Source organism: Netta rufina, assembly GCF_964035555.1.
Source record: "Netta rufina genome assembly, chromosome: 4".
NCBI lineage: Eukaryota > Metazoa > Chordata > Aves > Anseriformes > Anatidae > Netta > Netta rufina.
In genome coordinates this window covers 26,729,747-26,747,975 of record NC_140127.1, presented here as the reverse complement: position 1 = coordinate 26,747,975, position 18,229 = coordinate 26,729,747, and the positions used below count along the sequence as shown (strand labels likewise).

The window sequence follows — 18,229 nt, the reverse complement described above, 5'->3', positions numbered from 1 at the left end:
CGTTGCATTAGGCTTTGAGGTCAAGAAACCGTTTTTCCACGATATTCTGTGGCCGTATTGAACTGAAACCACAGTTCTTGGGACCAAACCCTAGATTTGTGAAATTAACTCCGTAGGATGCATTATTTATTATATGGAAAGTTTTGTGTCCACTTGCAAGTCTGTGTGCACCAAAATCCACTGGAGTGCTGGGGTGAGGAAAGTTTTGGGGATGTTCTTCAGGAAGCCCAGCAGTTTCCAGGCATCCTGTGATTCACAGTGCATACCAGACATACAAGGATTAAGATATATAACTGATAACGAGAGCATGGAAAAAACATATACAGAGTGAAGTGGCTCTCAGCCCTTGTCCGCTGATTGTATCTAAACCGCTTCACTATGAAAAAGGGGCAAATACTTGTAAGGGCAGAATTAGAAGAGAGACTCTGTTGCATCCTGTTTTTGGATGGGGAACAAAACCTGGAAGAACTGTCTGTAAAATAATATTCTGGTACTAATTTTCCTGGCCAGACAGAGAAACCCTTTGGGAAAAGGTGGGGGCAATGTGTCTGACTAAAAGAAACTGGCAAGATGGGGTAGGATGCGTACAGATGTTCTTACAGAGTTTGAAACTCTTAAAAATACGCAGGTAGGATTTTGTTGGAATTAGAAGTGTCTCATTTGGATAAAAACCGTTTCTCTCGTCTTTGAGATAGAAGAAAGCATACATCACATAGTCAGAATTTGCCAAGAGTCACCATATACTGCAGTCTGCCATAAAAGATTTCCTAAAATCAGGATGATGGATGTGTGGTAATGGTTTCTTGGCAGTATGAATGCCAAGAAGGTGGTTTTTTTTTTGTTGTTTTTTTTTTTTTTTTTTCTTTTTCCCCTCAGTGAAAAACTGTTCTGCAAGTTTAAAGCGTGTTTTAAGTAACAATAAGTAACCCGACCAGTCAAGATACCATTATAAAGCACTGCGGTAGATGCGTGTTTTTGTGTTCCTCTACTTAATGAAGTCCTAGAAAATTCTCTAGGATCTTCAAACTGTTTTTTATTTCTCTTTCTTTGTGAGAGTCGGACAGTTACGTATGTCCTGGTCAAGCTCATCCTGCTGGTCACTCATGCGCCTGTTACCGTGGACTGATTAATTTTGACTAGCCCAGGACTGTGGCTGTCTCTTCGCAGAGACTGTGATGATTGGAACACACAAATATTTTCAAAATGTTATTCTAAAGCAATTATTATCTAGTTTAGGCAGCATTGGACAGATCTACAGTTCTAGGCAGAAGAAAAGCAGCTCAGTATTCTCTGCTCTGCACTGAAGAATGTATTGAGCTTGCATGGTGGCTGTGTAGGGCAGGGGAAACCAACCTCTCCACAAATAGGAGCAGGGTTGCAGCTTTGTGATCCGCTTTGTGGTCAGAATGACTAAAGCAGCCATTTCTAAGAGCTATGTTAGCTATGTTAGAACAGCATGCCTCCATTTCTGTAAGGACGCAGTGGTAAATTCGATGAGTAATGTTCAGCTGTTGGGCTCTGAGCACTGGAAGAAAGAGGGAGCAGTCTAGCTGGAACAGACCTGTGGGATGGGATGCTGGCCGTCCCACTTAAATGGGGAATTGTTTCTTTCTGTCCTGTAAAAAAATTTTTTCTATTGCTGTGCTTCAAAACCATTGGTGAGAGACTCGCCTCGCCTGATTCTCAGCTGGGCAAAGTAAACTGATGTGGTTTGTGAAAACCATTCACTTGATGGGAAATTATTGCACTCTTCAAACAGCAAATGACTTCCTCGGCCAACTTTGTCCTAAGTAGCTGCCTTGTGATTTTATTCGTGCCAACGTTAATGCAAACCCCTGTGCCTGCGAGCAGAGTAGATGTCAAGCAGTGTGATGTCCTGTATATAGGTGTTCTCTGTGCGTATAGCACCATTTCCCGTAGACACAGAAGACACAAAGATTAAAAACCTGTGTTTTGGAGAGCCAAATATCTAGGATGAAAATGTGTAGATAAGGGAAATACATGGGGTGTAGTGAGAAGAAACTGTCTGAAACATGAAGATAACCTTATGTATTACTAGTTACATAATTGCCATACAAATTGCCTTCTGTTACTGTCATATGCCTTTCCATTTGCTGTTCACTCTCCAAGAAAGAAGTGTTCTAATACTTGGGTGTCTACTGGACCTTTTCTGACCTTAGAAGAGTTGGTGACCCTAAGATGCTTATTTTCCCAATAAAAATGTCAGAGTAATGTAAAACATATTAACTAACTGTTAGTCCCATGTATTCTTGGTAACATAATCTTTGGCTGGAAATCTTTTATCCTGGGAATATTCTTTAATCAAAATATGCCTATGGAATTTGTTATTCATCCATCATTGTCCATCTTGGAAATATTCCCATAGTCTTAACGGATAGCATTTCAGTGCTAGATTATGTAATAATCATCACCCGTTGGAGTGAAGCTCCCATTCTGCAATACTGAGCACGGAGTTCTCAGCGCTGAGAACGCATCGTAGCGGTAACACGCACATTTGGAAGAAGTAGCAAGAATATACAGCCTAATTACTAGACGAGTCACAGTATGCCTGGAAGACTCATTTTAACCTCTCATTCCGCACAAAACGAAGAGGACAGTCTTTTGTGACCGCGAGTATCAGAACTTCCTGGAGCTTTACAGATAGTTTAACATCTCAGACTTCATATAATTAAAAAAAAAAAAAAAGAAAAAGAACGCTCTCTGTGTATTGTAGAAGGATGTGTAATGTAATGTGTATTGTAGAAGGATAACCTATAATGAATGCAGTTCTTTTTACATATCTGAGCTATACTTTCTGGATAAGCACGCATAGGAAGCTTAGGAAATATTTTTCCTTCACATTACTGTCTAGACACTTAACACGGTCATTCTCACACCTGCTCAAGACATTCAAGTGTTTGCCAAGACGGGAAGTTTGTATTTCCTTTATTGAAGCAGAAAGTGATTGTAATTGATGTATTGTGTATGGCACTCCCCAGCACTTTCCCCTTCCACAGAGGGAAGGAGTTTAAGATAAACAGTGTTTGTTTAAATAAACAAATAAAAATGCAGTGGGCTCAGTTTACTGCTAGGCCTTTTTCTGCATGGTGCATCTGCATGAGATGAGCCAAATAGTGTGCACATCCAGGGATGGTTTGAGTAAGAAATCTATGATTAAATTAGATCAACTTGTAGAACATGGCATTGTCCTAAAACCGTCCTTTGGTAGCAATTATTTAGGCTTCGTTCCAGTCCTTCCCAGTGCATTCTTCTGAGTCTGGGAATTTTATTCCTTCCTGCCTCCAAAGAATGCTTCTCTCCCCCCGCCCCCTGGAAATGGATGTAGGATTTTGGTTGTTACCAGTTTCAGAAGGTAATCCGTATTATATGTGCTGTCCTAAGACACAGAAGGAGAAGAAACCACTTCTTTCTGAAGAACCCAACCTTACATCGCATCATGGTTCACCACTGAATGTTTCAGGCAGGAAGCAGCAATGTGAACTTGAGTTCATACTTCAGCCTGAAAAACATGGAAGAGTTATTTGCTTGAAGAGTTGAGTCTGTGTGTCAGGAGCTGCTATTCTGCATAGCCAGAGTATCCAAATTTTGGTACGTGTTCATAAGGTGGCACGTTTCATTTGTCCCAGTGGTTTTCTGTGAAGCAAGGGCTTTCTAGAGAAAGACACTTACTTGCAGACATGATGTGTCAGCCAGCAGAAATGTAGAGGAAAAGATATTTTTGGTTTTCATTGGCAGCATGATTACATTTATTTTCCAGGCTGAAATGTAAAAATAGATTAACACACAAAAATCTGTTTTAGTGATGTCAACTTTTTTTTTTTCCAACTAACCAAATCCATCAAATTCAGAGTGGAAGATGATGTTCTTTCTTGGTATGCTGCTGTACACATGAGCAGAACACAGTACCTGAGGCATGCATGTGAATAACGGGACAACACACGGAATTAAGTTTACAGCATCAGCATTTAACTCCTTGCTTCTACTGTCTCGGGCAGGATTGGTTTAATTTTTGCATTTACAGGAAAGCGACTGAACTTTGCTTTGAAAGCATTGAATTCAGATGAAGATTCCGACAGCTGGATTTAATTTCTTTAATTGAAATTTAAAAAGAATTCCTCTCCTATGATGAAGAAGAATCCGCTTTGGAGAGCAAGAAACGCATGCACACAATATCTGCTGGTCTGGAGAAACTTCATTATGAGCTCCTGCCTAGGCTATAGTGAATAGAAGAAGATTATGGAATACTTTGCTTTTTTGTTATTCTTAGAATTGAATTGTTTGGTTGGAAGGGATCTTCAGAGATCATCTAGTCCAACTACAACTCTTCTGCCACAGAACCATTTGAGAAGCATGACCCCAGTTCTCTGGCTGCACCAAATGCAGAAATCTGGTTTAAATCAAGACCTGCACGTGTTACAGCAACTTTTCTCAGGAGAGCCAACCTGCTGTATTTAAGCCAGGCTTTACGTTGGGCTTGCTCCTACCCATCTTTGCACCTTACTCACAACTTGGAAGACTTTTTCTTAAAAACGATCATCATGTTCTTTTTGTAGTTGGATTTCATTGCCTTTTGTAACTTCTAATCCTCGGCTCAATTCATTATTCTGTGCAGGCTGAATCACAGGACAGAAGTAGTCCCTAGAAACAGAGTTGTTTCTTTCAGCTCTGTTTCAAAGATGATGTGTGTTTGTATGTACAGATGTATGTAAAATGCATGCTTCTGACTTCAAACAACAGGTAATGAAGATCCTTTTTCTGATGGGAGATGATGAAAATCTGTTTCTGTGTGCACATCTATGTAACGGTGCATGAATATATATACGTGTGTGTGTCCCCATACACAGCATGAGTAAAAACCTGTGTCTGACTCATGAGGATGACTTGTTTAATGCAGATATTAAAGTGAAAAACAATTTTAATAAGTCCAGCTCTGGCTAGCAGAGCAGGTTCACCAAGGCAACGTAGAAAGTTTTGCACAAATTAAAGGAGAGTTGCCTTGCACAGAAACCCAGTGGTGCTGTATTTCTTCCAGCCCACCTCATTGTACTTAATTCGGCTCTGCGTATAAAGCTTTTCTTGTCAGTGTTTGAAGGTTTCTGAAGAGCACCCTGATTTGTGGCTGCAGTGACCAAAGATCTAGTGATCTTTTGTAGTCTAAGTGAAGTTCTGAAAGTCTTGCAGGTGGTCACAATATTATGTGGATTGGGCATTTCCATGCACTATCCATTTGTGTGTAATCACACAAATGGATACGTTTCCTGATAAAACTTTCAGGGATTTTAATGAAAGCATGAGCTACTCGGTATTGTGTTACTGATGGTGAGTCTGTTGCAAGGGGATGCCATTTGCTTTTGTGCAAATCTGAGGTGCTTAAAACCATAAGTACATAAAGAAACTGTAGAGGAAGTATTGATATCCACACTGACAGAAGTGTTGGTGCACAGCTACAGAGGTCTGAGAAATTACTCAACCAACAAGGCAACATTTTGCTCTGTGAACCGGTGACTGTTTTCAGTGAGGAGTTGGAGACTTCTTTGTATTGTTTTTCACAAAAGTTTCCTCATCTGACATGGCAAAAATCAATGTTTTGTTTTGTTTTTTATTCCAGTTTCTAAAGCTACCTTGTAATTTTCATATATCTGTCACAATTCTGATATGCCTAGGTTCAACGTCTTTGCCGGATCACGTTTACTCTTTCATGTATAACCCTTGTGGCCTGTTTTTTCAGGCACTAAATAGTTTGCCATACTGTTTGGCTGTGTTCTAGGGAGGAAGTCTTGACTTCCTATAAATGTTCAGGGTTTTTGTATCATTATAAAAATCTGGAGATCTGCGTGTAATGTGAAAAAGAGAGACACCTCTTCTATCAGCTTCTACAGACATGAAATCCAATTTATAAAGTGAGACTACGGAAGTTCAAACTATATTGAAAGTACATTATACTGTCTTATGAGTCTCTAGGATGTTGCATGTGGTTTCCATTCTTTTATCTTTAGCAGCTTTTGGAGTTTCTGCTAGAGATTTTGAGGCTATTAACTGTTTAGCATTTTCTTAAGTTGTTCATCAGGAATTTCTGGAAAATGATTGCTTCCATTTTCTGCTTTATGTTAAAACACCCTTTAAACCCCTTCTAAAAAGAAGGTGGGGGAAGAGAAAGGAAAAACTGTAAGTTGTGTTTCAGGAACTTTTTTATGCTCATAGAACACAGCTTTCAGAAGAAGAAAAAGGGGGGGAAGAAAAAGCTTAGTTCATGTATATACAACTGAATTAGATGAGTGTTGTATGCATTTTTGCCCACATAGAAGAAGAGACAAAGCGTGCACATTAACACAAAACCAAAATGGTATGTCAAGCTTTTCTCAAGGAATGAACTTCCAGCTGCTGACTCTGAGGTTAGTTCTGTGGTTGTCAGTTGCCCAGAAACACAGCATCTTGAAGAGTTTTAGAGATTTTAGAAAACTACTGCATCTAAAACTCTAGGTTCCTGTGTTCCCATCCCTTCAAAATTTAGCAGTCAAGCTCAGAGGTAAAAAGAGAGCAAGAGTGTAAGCCACGTAATGTCCTGAAAAGTAATGATGTTGAGCTGACTCCTATGAAATACCCAGAAAAACGGGCAGAAGTCTCAGAAATCAGGGTCTCTTTGCCATGTTGCCCTTGCACTTTCCTGAGTTGTATGACTGCCTTCAGCAGCCAGTTGTAAGCAACAAGTGAGCCTTCTCTGCAGCCCTTGATGGACCGTGGTGCAGGAATCTAGCCTTATGTCAAGGGCATGTCCAGTGGTGTGCAGATCAGTGTGGGGGGGAACCACTCCCAGGACGGTCAGGTTCAGCCCTGACCACATGCACTGCAGTTAGCCCTGGATCAAGGACCTGATTTCAACTCTTGAGAAGTCTTTTAAGGAGAGAAGCAATGCTTTCTGGAGCTTGAGCTGTCATTTTGAAGGACCAGGGCCCTGTAATTGCCTGTCTAAGCTTCAGGGTATCCAGCTGGTCTCTGATACCTCACTGGGAATCTCCTGATCACAAACCATCTCCGGGATTCTTGCAGGTCTCCAGAAGTATTAAGAAATATAGACCCCAGAAACACATGCACCAGTAGTGGGTGTTCTGTCTGTTACAGACCTCAGTAATAGTTCAGGGCAGTTATCAAACTGTTATAAATTAGTTTCATATTCTTTTGTTAGGCGAGTATTGAGATGCAGCAAGCCATTCCGACACTTCTTACAAAGACCTGATTATTATCTATAGGCTTGGCTCTTTGCGGTCAAATGTATGACTTAGAAAAAGTGTTGATATTTTTAATGCTAGATTTAGTGTGCTATTTTACTAGAAGGCAGTAAAGTACTTCTGTTTGCATCGTCTTCTAACTGCAGGCTGCTCCTCCTACAAACTGCCGGGGAAGGCTATTTCGTTTTCACTTTGGACGTTCTTGAAGTTTGTTTTACGATACTTCTGTAACTTCAGAAGGTTAACATTCCTGTCGGGTACAAACTTCGGACGTTTGTGGTGGTAGATCGTAACTAGAAAAGAGAGGTCACCTAGGGGCGCTTAATTATAATGATTTACAAAAGAGCTCTGTCTGCCAGTAAGGCTAATTATCAGCTTGCAACTAAGACACTGTGCTCACGTTATGTCCTTTTTTGGATTAAGGAGATAGATGTTTGTGCTTTGAGCATTAAAGCCTACCAATGCAAAAGACAGGCCCTGTTTACTGAGTGAATTCTTGTGTGTGTGAGGAACTAGAGGAACTGTTTGCACTGCTAATATTTACAGTAACAAGCTCATTGATAAAGAGCAGAATAGAATTGGAATGCATTTAAGCAGGAAACTGACCTATAGTAGATGAAAGTTTGGTGCAGAGATTGAGTGAATTATTAGGAACATCAAACATTTTTACTAAGTATCCTCCCTTTGTCCAGAAATGTTTGGTGTGTCTGTAAAGTCTCCAGTACTGGCAGAGCAACGTTGGTTGTAGAGAGTAATGGAGGACCGTCTAATTAGCGTGAAGCTGTGATGTTTGGGAAACATTTGTAAAACATGTGAACTGTACCTTTTTAGTCAGTGGAAATGTTTAGAAATGCTGGGGCTTTATACAGTGAGTGATATGAGGCAGAAGCAGCTTGTCTTAGACATTACATTCTTTACAAAGCCATAATTGAATAATACATAATGTGCTTATGATTAAGAGAAATTGTCTCGATGTGGTCACTGATGGTCTTTATGATAGAGGAAGAATCATAGAAATCTGCTGTCAAACTTCCCGAACTACTGATATTAATCTTTGCGGTTGGTTGTTGAGCTTATTCTCAGATGCTTCCTCTACTTAATTTTATCTCCGATTCCTCAAGATCTTGATTATAGGTTGTCCACTGTTTTGCACAAAATTTAAAATGTCTTTGACAAGAGTCACTTAAAAAGGAAGGAAGTTATCAATGTGATGCATTCATTTCTCAATTGATTGCTCTTAGTATTGGAAAATTCTCGGTTTTCTAAAACCAGTGACCAGTGGCAGAGTTCGTAGAGTAATTTAACCATTCATATGTGTTTCATGATTAGTTGGTAGAGGTAACTGCAGCGTGCTGCGTGAAAAACAGGGAGGTGATAAAAAGCAGTTTTATATTAAGGGCTTTTTGGAAGATGTAGGACGCATTCGTGAAAAACATTTCTGTTGTCAGTGTGAGGAGCAGCTCAATGTTTTGGAGTTTTCCTTGAGAGCTCTTGGACCTATACATACAGGTGGGAATTAACTGGTTGTCCAATGTGTTGCTGACCACGTAATATTCTTGTTAGCTGGTGTCAGGTCATCCATAGTCAAACCCAACTCATCCCTTTGCTGCTAGTTTCCTAGTCCGAAACAAAGGAAAAGGCAACAAATATTTCCAGACTATTGTAATGTAGGCTAAAACTCCTGCAGAAAATTAGAGCAAGTGTTTGTTGAGCCACAACTTATTAAATGGTACTTGGTTGATTATGAAGGAGATACCTTCTGGTTTACAGCATATTTCTAGCCATTTTAAACTTTCACTCACCTGATAGTGGTACAGTTTTTCTTGAGGCCTTACTGTGTAAACTTTCTCAAGATTTCATTTATTTTTGGCTTGCAGTCGTCTTGTGTTAGTTTTGCAATGTGAAATTTGTACCTTAATCTAAAATTATTAATTCTTCTACGGTTCTGTGTACTGGGAAGAGTTGCTACCTTTGCTTTTCTGCAGCTCAGGCAGTCAAATTATTAGAGATCAGGAATAAAACTAGCAGTTTGGAGACTGTGAGCAAGACAAGATGCTAAATATGTGTAATAGTACCTGAAACCTGAAGTATTATAAACATTCATGGACCTTTGCAAGTTGCATGTCAGTGCCTTTTCCATAGCTGTTTAGTGAAAGAAGTTATCCAGTGGGAGAACCGTCAGTTTTCCCTCTTAATGAATTAGCTAAATGCTATGAAATTTCCAAGTTTTTAGGAAAAACTTGGCTATATGCCAACACTTCTCATTCAGAAGCCGGGCTGTGAGCAAATTCTACTGATGTTACGAGATCCTCTCGTACGTGAACATCTGACGTCTCTGCTGGTGCCTTGGCTATGTAGCACAAATGCGCTGTGGAGTGTAGCCCACAGTGCTGAGTCTCAAGGGCTGGTAGATGTTGAAACAAGACTGGAATGCCTCGTTTGTGCAGGTTTTGTTTGAGAGAAATCCCAAACACGTGAGCTGGAAGAGCTATGGCATGTGCTGATGGATTCCCCAGGCTACGTGGCTGGAGGGCCAGGCTGCAATATATGTGGTCAGATACACAAGAAACGTGGCGTGTGTGTGGCTTAGGAAAAACAAATGTAGCAATGTTAAGTTTTTGTTCCATAGATAATGAAGCTGTATCTTTGGTAGTTGAAGTGATTTTAGCTGGTTTGCTCTTAGAATCTCTTTTTTAATTTTTTTATTTTTTTCCTCTCCCTTCTCTCCCCTTCATATAGAACAGTGCAAGTACAAAGAGTAAACGTGAGAAATGCTGTCTAGGTATCTTCCACAACATTGGTAGGATTTTGTGTATTCCAGTGCAAAGACACTTTGTCAAGAATAAAGAGAGTTTTCTGTTTTGTTCATAGCTAGAAACTTTAATTGAAGACAGCAGGAGTTCCACCATACCTTTGAATAAGAAGGTTTTTCTATTGCAATTTTTGAAGTCAATGATGCCATTCATCACTGTTGTTTAAATTATCTGGATTTATATGTCGTATGAAAAGCGTTGCCTGTGATCTGAATATTTAAAACTTTTAAAAGACTCCAGTGTGACACCAGGGTCACGGAGTTAGTATCTGCACGCTCTCTTGCATACAGTGACATCTTCCATGCATGAAAGTTTCCGTGTTTCCAGTGCTTACATCTGCTGCATTTAGAAGAAAAGGTAGTATATTTAGATTTTATGACGTCTTTTCTGGGAATAGAATGGAGATTGACTTATTTCAGTCATGCTATCAAATTCTAATCAGATATTTTTCATTTTCATCACTACTGATTGGACTGAATGGGGGATCTGGATATAAAACCTTTGCGTCTCCAAGTATCTCTGTGACATTTAGAGGCAAATCACTGGGATACTTAATTCACCTTAAAAATTATTCCCAATTATAATATACATGGATGAACTCCTAAATGTAGATTTACAGATTTGTTTGAATGAAGTGAAAGTCACACAAAAGTTACCTGCTTTGCAGAGCTTTCCGTTGCCATTGCTCCCATCAGTTTCAGTGGAATGTCTATGTGCCTGAACAAACAGGTTACCTGTTTGAATTCCTGAACCCATTTACACAAGTTTGGAAAGCCATTGCAGCTTGTTTTTTCTGTGATAAAACATAAATGTAGTAGATATGAGGTGTACATGCCCAGTTAGCATATCAGGTCCTCTTGTGGCTGCTATATATAGTAGGTAAACTTGCATAATAATAGTGTTGGATAGATGAGCAAAAGAAATGTGGTTGAATTTTTTCCATTACAGCTCATTTTGGCAGATGTTTTCTCTGTTTCCAAAATGACAATGCAACAGAGTACAATAGCTGAAACTTAACTGAGAATTACAACAGTTTATTTAGCAGGAACAGTGGCATCTAATCAGTAGGTTTTAGTGAAGTCTTATCATAACTTAGATGTGATTAATGTTAGATAAATATAGCTGTCAGAGCATTTCAAATTGTGTTTTGAGTCTAACTTAATTCCTCTGCTTTCCCTTTTCCTGAAAAGTAGGCATAAGCTGGTAAAATGGTATTTTAGAAAATGAGCAGTGGCTGATGCTAGTGATTCTGCATATAATTTTTAGAATAAAGAAAATTGAATTGTTTAGTAAGGATCCAATTAAATGACCAATAAAGGTACAGCAAAGATGCAACTGGTCAGGTGAATATTGTTATTATAACTTTGTCATTCAGGCAGTTGAGTCTTAAGTTCATAGAATGGTTTGGGTTGGAAGGGACCTTAAAGCCCACCCAGGTCCAACCCCCTGCCATGGGCAGGGACACCTCCCACCAGCCCAGGTTGCCCAAAGCCCCATCCAGCCTGGCCTTGAGCACCTCCAGGGATGGGGCATCCACAGCTTCTCTGGGCAACCTCTTCCAGTGCCTCACCACCCTCTGAGTAAAGAATTTCTTTCTAATATCTAAATAAATCTACCCTTTTTTAGTTGAAAACCATTACTCCTTGTCCTTTCAACCAGGGCTGCTCTCAATTTGTTTTTGTTTGTTTGTTTGTATTAAAGACTTAATTGATTTTAGGGCAGTTGCATTACAAGTGATTGTGTGAATTAAACATCTTGTTTGAATGCTGTCATTCAGAAGTGAAGTGGACTTGGAAGTTCATTCCTGTTCTTTGTGATTACATACTGAAGGTATGGCTTCACAAACCCTCCTTTGGGAGGGAATTCCTCATCAGCAGCGTGAGCCACGGGAGGTCTGGCTGTCAGCTGCTTGTTCCTGGACAGGCAGAACCCTATGTGTGGCTGCTCTTTAACCTGAAGCAGAGAACAGATTCACGTTTCAAACAAACAAAAGCAATCAAATGAAAACCAACCCACCCACTTCTCCTGTAAGGATTCCAAACCTTTGTGCCATCACTAATGGATTTGAAAGGATGGAAAAGTACACAGGCATACTTGGGGATGTCTTTATGAGTAAAGGGGATTTAGTGCCCCTTGTATCTTAAGACCACTTGTTTCCTGAATGAGAGCAGTGGTATTCAATGTATTCTATTTTACATATATTTACTGTATACCTTTACTTGATCAGCTTTTTCTTTTTTGTGTCATTGATGTCAACACAGCAACATTTACTGCGAGTTTTCAAGGGCTGTATGCTGCTCAGCTGCCACTAAAGTCTCTAGGAACCACTCAGTGAATTCCTCTCAAATGTTTCTGGAAAATACAGAGGATAGAATGACGTACCCTGACTTTTTGTACTGTGGTAAATACATTTTTATGTGTGTGACAGTGCCTAAATAAATTATGCTCTCAATAAAATTCCATGCCAACAAATCCTGCATGCAGGCTTGGGGCGGGATTTGGATTATTGCTCAGCAATTGCACATTTGAAATACAATAGCTGGAATTTATGTTTACATTAATTACAGCATGAACATAAATTCCTCTGGGTGCTTTCATTCTTCGTATACGATGTTGTCTGCTAGACTTTATTGTTTGTGTTATACGCTGAGAGATGGAAACCATTCTCAGTAATGGCTGCAAACATTTGAGTGCAAGGACCATCGTATCTCAGAAAATCCTTGTAGATCCAGGGGCTTTTACTCCATATTTAATTTTTTATTTTTATTGTGTACAATCAAGGAGAATTGTTGTTTGTGGTAAAATACTCAACGTATAGATGGGAGGCAAAATCAGGCTGTTGGTAAATGAACATCATACAGTATTTTACATTAATTAACTAATTTCTTCAGAACAAAGTTGTACTAGAGATGAGGGATGGTATTGATGGTAGCATAAAATAGCTTCTCTTTTTCAGGATCACAGAGAATAAACAGTACATAAAATATGGGAGATGCTTGTAACTTTTCCTGACTTTGGACCAGGGAATGAGGCTTGCCTTTTTCACTTGCAGCTTTCTAAGGTTACTAGAGAAAATCCTGAGCCTGTTGAAGTAAAGTTGCAGGAATTAGAACTTGATTCCTTGCTTTTTACTAGAATTTCACACGCATCTTTTGTTGCCGTGCAGTTGGTGACAACTTAAAGGCGGTCTTCATTAGAGGTCCTCTTTTCAGCATTGCACCGAGAGCCCCAGCTGTATATTCTAGTCCTTTTCCAGCCAACTGCTGGCCTTATATGATGATCCTCGCTGAAGACTTTGTGGACACTTCTGAGTGTTTAAAGCAAGATGTTAAGTTGCAGAGAGGTTTCCTATTAAGGCAAAGTGATGTAATGTCCGTGGAACACCGCCAGCTTCTCTCCGCTTGTTTTATTTATATTAGCTGCATACCAGAGAAAATGCCCCCATAAAACATGAGTGCTCCTTGCTATATTTAGCCAAGCTAATTTACTAATACCAGGATATTATGTTTATATGCAATGGAAATAATTATAGAAAGATTTGGGGGCATCTTATTGAAATAAAACAGGTTGGACTTGGGAAAAGTAAATACCAAGTTTGCTGCTGGTGCATAACAAGACTCTAGGGTGTCTTTTAGCATTTATATCTGCAGTATATGCATTTCTGTGCTGCAAAGCATTGCTTAACAATCAGCAACGCAGTTGAATTAAAATGTTTAAAGAATTGAAAGTACAGAAAGGTTATTTACACTGATCCGAATCTTTTTTGTCTTAGCAGTGCAGATATCCTCACACTTAACCTATGTGACTAAAACCAATCCAGACATACACATTCCAGTCCGATCTTCTAGCCTGAAGTATCTGCGTTCTTCTTCCTATGGAATATAGAGCAATACTGTGCTTTTTTGGTGATGTTTATTAAAACCACTCTGGCATATCTTGTAGTGATTACCTTACCTTCTTTGACTTTTCTTTAGCACTACTGAAGTCTCTTTTTTATTGAGGTAGGGTTTTTTGTTTTGTTTTGCCTGGTTTCTGTTCAAATCTTTGTTCTACAGCTGATGGTGCTGATAAATAATCACCAAATTTCTTCCTGCCTCCAACAATGTTACTTCATAATGCTGTTGAACAATTTGACCTTTTCTGTTAATTTTCCTCCTACATGGTGACCCTAGCTGGGTGTGGTGGTGTTGGAACTATGGATCCTCCCTGATACTAAGTCTGCCTGAAAGAGTATTCCCCAGCAAAAGTAGCTGAGTACATTTGTTAGCTGCTGAGAATAAATTAAATGTTAACCTTTGCGAGCGAGCCCATTGTGATTGTGGAACAGTGTGATGTATTGTGGGGTCTGCAGTTGACTCATGAGCTGTTAAGCTATGGACAAGGGAAAGAATTGTTGGATAGTGTTATTTTTATCTGCACCAGTGAGGGTGTGTTGGACATCTTGTATGTTTTCCGCCTGGATCTGATTCGCCTGTCTTCGTTTCCAAGCATGTGCTTTATTGAGATGACTTCTGAGGATGCTTCTTTTAAGAGGGTATTCATGCGTTCTGACATTTAGCATCTAATTTACACGCTCTGAACTGCACTCTGGAGGCTTCCCTGACTATCTGGGAGGCTGTACTACTCGTGTAAGTGAGATACCAAAGAAGGGATGAGAACATTCCCCTACATGTCTCCTTTCAACTAGAAGAATTAGAGCAATATGACAGCAAACTAAAGTGCTGCAAGGCCAGAAAGAAAAGGTAAATGATCTTCTAGGCCTACTCTACAAATCAAGAGTAATTCTTCTACACATCTGGAGCTTGTTTTGAAAATATAAAGCTATTTAATATATAGGGGATTTCAGAATGATTGCAAGATTCTGTTGCTATTTCCAAGAATGTGAATCTTTTCTCATTCATTCTGAATGATTCATTAGGGAAGTAGATCATGCTGTTAAATAATCATGAGAAAAAATTTTGAGTCAACTAAGGGTCAAAAAACATTTCCTGCAATTATGAAGTATGTTAATCAAGCCGGACCTTTTGCCTCACAGATTCCACTTAATTTCAAATATCAGATTTTGAACATAAGACAAACTTAAACAAAACAATAAGCCTTGGATCATGAGATGCCATTTCTAGTATTGGGCTCTTGAGGACAAAAGTTCTCCCTTGTGTAGAAGATCAGACATAACTAATGTGTGAAGTATTGCCTGGACTGTGTACAGCAAGAATTATGTGCTATCAATTCTTGCTTAGCAAAGTTTATTTCTCCATTTTTAAAGCTAAGGCCTTGCAGATTAGTTATTATTCAAGTAACTTTAATATTGAAGTCTTGAAATCCATTTGGAAAACTGCAGTCTCTGAAGGTTTATGAAATGACCTAAAAATGTGCAGCTTCAGACAACATTGCCTTTAGGGCGTGAGAATGCAATTAATGTGGTAAGTCAAAGTGCAAGGGCTCATTAGAGTCTTGGCATGCAGAAGAGGATGACTGTAGGGAACTGCACTTCTGTTCTTCCAAACAACAATACTGAGCAGCTCAGTCTTTCTGCAGAGCTGGGTACCCACTCTTCATGATACACTGCACGACTGGTTAGAGACCTTAAAATCTTTGCCTTATTTTTAATATTGCCCAATGTGGCAAAAACTGCAATACTTCAGTATGCTGTCTGGTCTCTCTGGCCTTTGATGATTCCTCATTCTACAAAGAATTACCATATGGCATACGAGGTGAAGTACAGTGTGAAGTCACAGGCCTACTGTCTTACACCTAGGTAGCACTTCTGGAGGTTGCAGAAGGGTGGTGAAGAAGTGGTGGTAGCCCAAGAGAAGAGGCAGGGAGACAGATGAGAAGACTGTAACTAGAGAAAGGGAGGTCAGCGAGCAGAAAAAGTTAAGGCAGACCAGCCCTATACTGAGATCCAAGTGCTGAGAGAACAGAGGATTGCGTGGAATCTCGGAGTTCGTGCAGGAAGAACATTATGAGCCACGCTGATACTAACTGTGCTGCTACCAAGTTTGGTGTTGTCAAAATTCCTCTCTTTGAAGTAACTTACTCCAAAATTACATTTTCATTATGGAGCTGTAGGTTGTTTATTAAAGCATAGAGAAAATAAAAATCTCAGCTACTCATGAGGTAGGGCCCAAGCTGTGATATTTAAAGAGGAAAAGACTCATGTATGTAGTGTTGACTTCAGTAAGAAAGATGTGTGTTACTACTTTTACATGTTTGCAGAATCAAAGCACCATTTTTTTTCTTATTCCATTTTAACTCACTGATTTACCAGTAGTTTCCAGATATAATCTAAGAACTCTAGTTACATTAAGGAAACAAAACAAATAGTTGTGCACACTGAAAATATTATGCTACTAAATATTCAATGTAAAAACCCTTTTTGGCAAGGGTAAAACATAAAATTATGGTGATCAAGGTAAAATAGATTGATTTTCACTCTAGGAATTGACGAACCTTTTTATCAATTTTTCAATTTATCAATTGAAAATTTGATAAATTTTTCTCATGATCCGTTTCTGAGTATTTGTTTTAACATAAAACTCAAGGTGTATTTAATAAATATGGGACACTCAATCAGACAAGCTGTGCATCTAGGCCAGTATTTCTCCCTGAGTGATCAGTTCTGGTCTAAGAAGGTGCAAGAGTGATCAGAATAACGAGTCCATAGAGAGAATCATCCTTCACACTTGTGAGACATATTGGGGTTAAACCTTGAAGAATACGTAGTATCTAGCTTTTCTTAGTACCTAGCTTTTTACATACTACCCTGTGATCAAACTGAAGATGAACAAGACACGTTTGTTGCATCTTGGAGGTTTTTACTGCAGAACAGATGAAGGAGTGGAACTAATTGAATTCTGGAGGTCATCTGCAAGCAAACAAATAGTAAAATTTGTAGTGTGGTGTACAGAGTAGTAAAATCAATGTCTAGGATACATTGACTCTGAATGTGTAAATACTACATATTATGCATTGTACCCTATTTTAAAATATACTATGCATCAGTATTTTTATACACTTAGACTTTTTTTTTTTTTTCCAAGAAAACCAATAAATTAAATGCAGAGATTGATTAGAGAAACACGTATTTGACCTTCCAGAAATGGAGACTTACACAAAATGTAAAGCCAGAGCCTAGCCTGTTGTGGTCAGCATACTTGCTTTTAAATGCCTTCTAGATTGCGTGACTTAGATTGATACCTCATGCTAGTTTGTACATCTGCTATATAGCTATATGTGTCAGCTATACGGCTATATGTCAGCTACATATATATAGCTGACCTGCCATTCAGCATCGCTAACGTAGTATTTGGCCACAATAGATGTTTATTACCACACAGTTTACCTGTACAATTCCTTCTTTTGTATGGAATTATGTAATGCACAGCTTACTTCAGGGAAGAAGTCCATGCTGCATAAGCCTTCCATAAACAATGTTACTTGATAAACTGAGAAATGATTTGCCTCTGATATGAATCTTCTTTATGGAATGTATTCTCACTCAAATGCTCAAAAGCAATTACGTGCCTTGTCATTTATCTATAAAGTATTCGTTTTAAGCATTTTACCAGAATACACTGTACAGCTAGCAGTTGAAGAAGAAATTAAATTTGCACTGTAAAATCAATTAATATATTTACCAGGAAAATATTACTTAAAACTTTAAAAATTACTTTTAACTTCTTGTGCTGGTTTAAGTAATTTCAACTTGAGCATCTGTGTCCAAATGTGTGTTATTTCAAGATGGTCACTCTGCTTTGTGATAATAGATAAAGGGAGTAATCCTGGTCAGGTCTGCTCAATCTGGTTAGGAGCAGAGGAAATTCGGAATATTTTAAAATAGATTTTAACTGCAGTGGCATCTGTGTACTGTGCAAGGTCTTTGCTCGGTAATTCTGCTGGTAGGTGTTTGCTTTTTGTTTTGTAACAAGCAGTGAGGAAGTTACAGTGAGGTGCAGAGCTCAGTCAAGTAGTAAGCCTGCAAGTCTACTTTCTCATTAGGATTTGCTGAAGACATCTTAATTAAGTTTATCAAGCAATTGTAATAAGCACCAGGTGATTTTGCAACTTTTTGGGACTTGGCATTTTTTAAATCTCTATTATAGACTGGGGAAAATGCCTCTAAAAATGAACAGAATACCTCACACCCCTGAAAGGGCACATCTGGAC

The 18,229-nt window shown here is 39.0% G+C and overlaps 1 protein-coding gene across 6 annotated transcripts in view; it reads left to right on the top strand.

Moving 5' to 3' along the window:
- The window catches only part of PALLD (palladin, cytoskeletal associated protein), a 192,617-nt gene that overhangs the window by 125,332 nt on the left and 49,056 nt on the right, over nt 1-18,229 (top strand). The window lies entirely within an intron of this gene.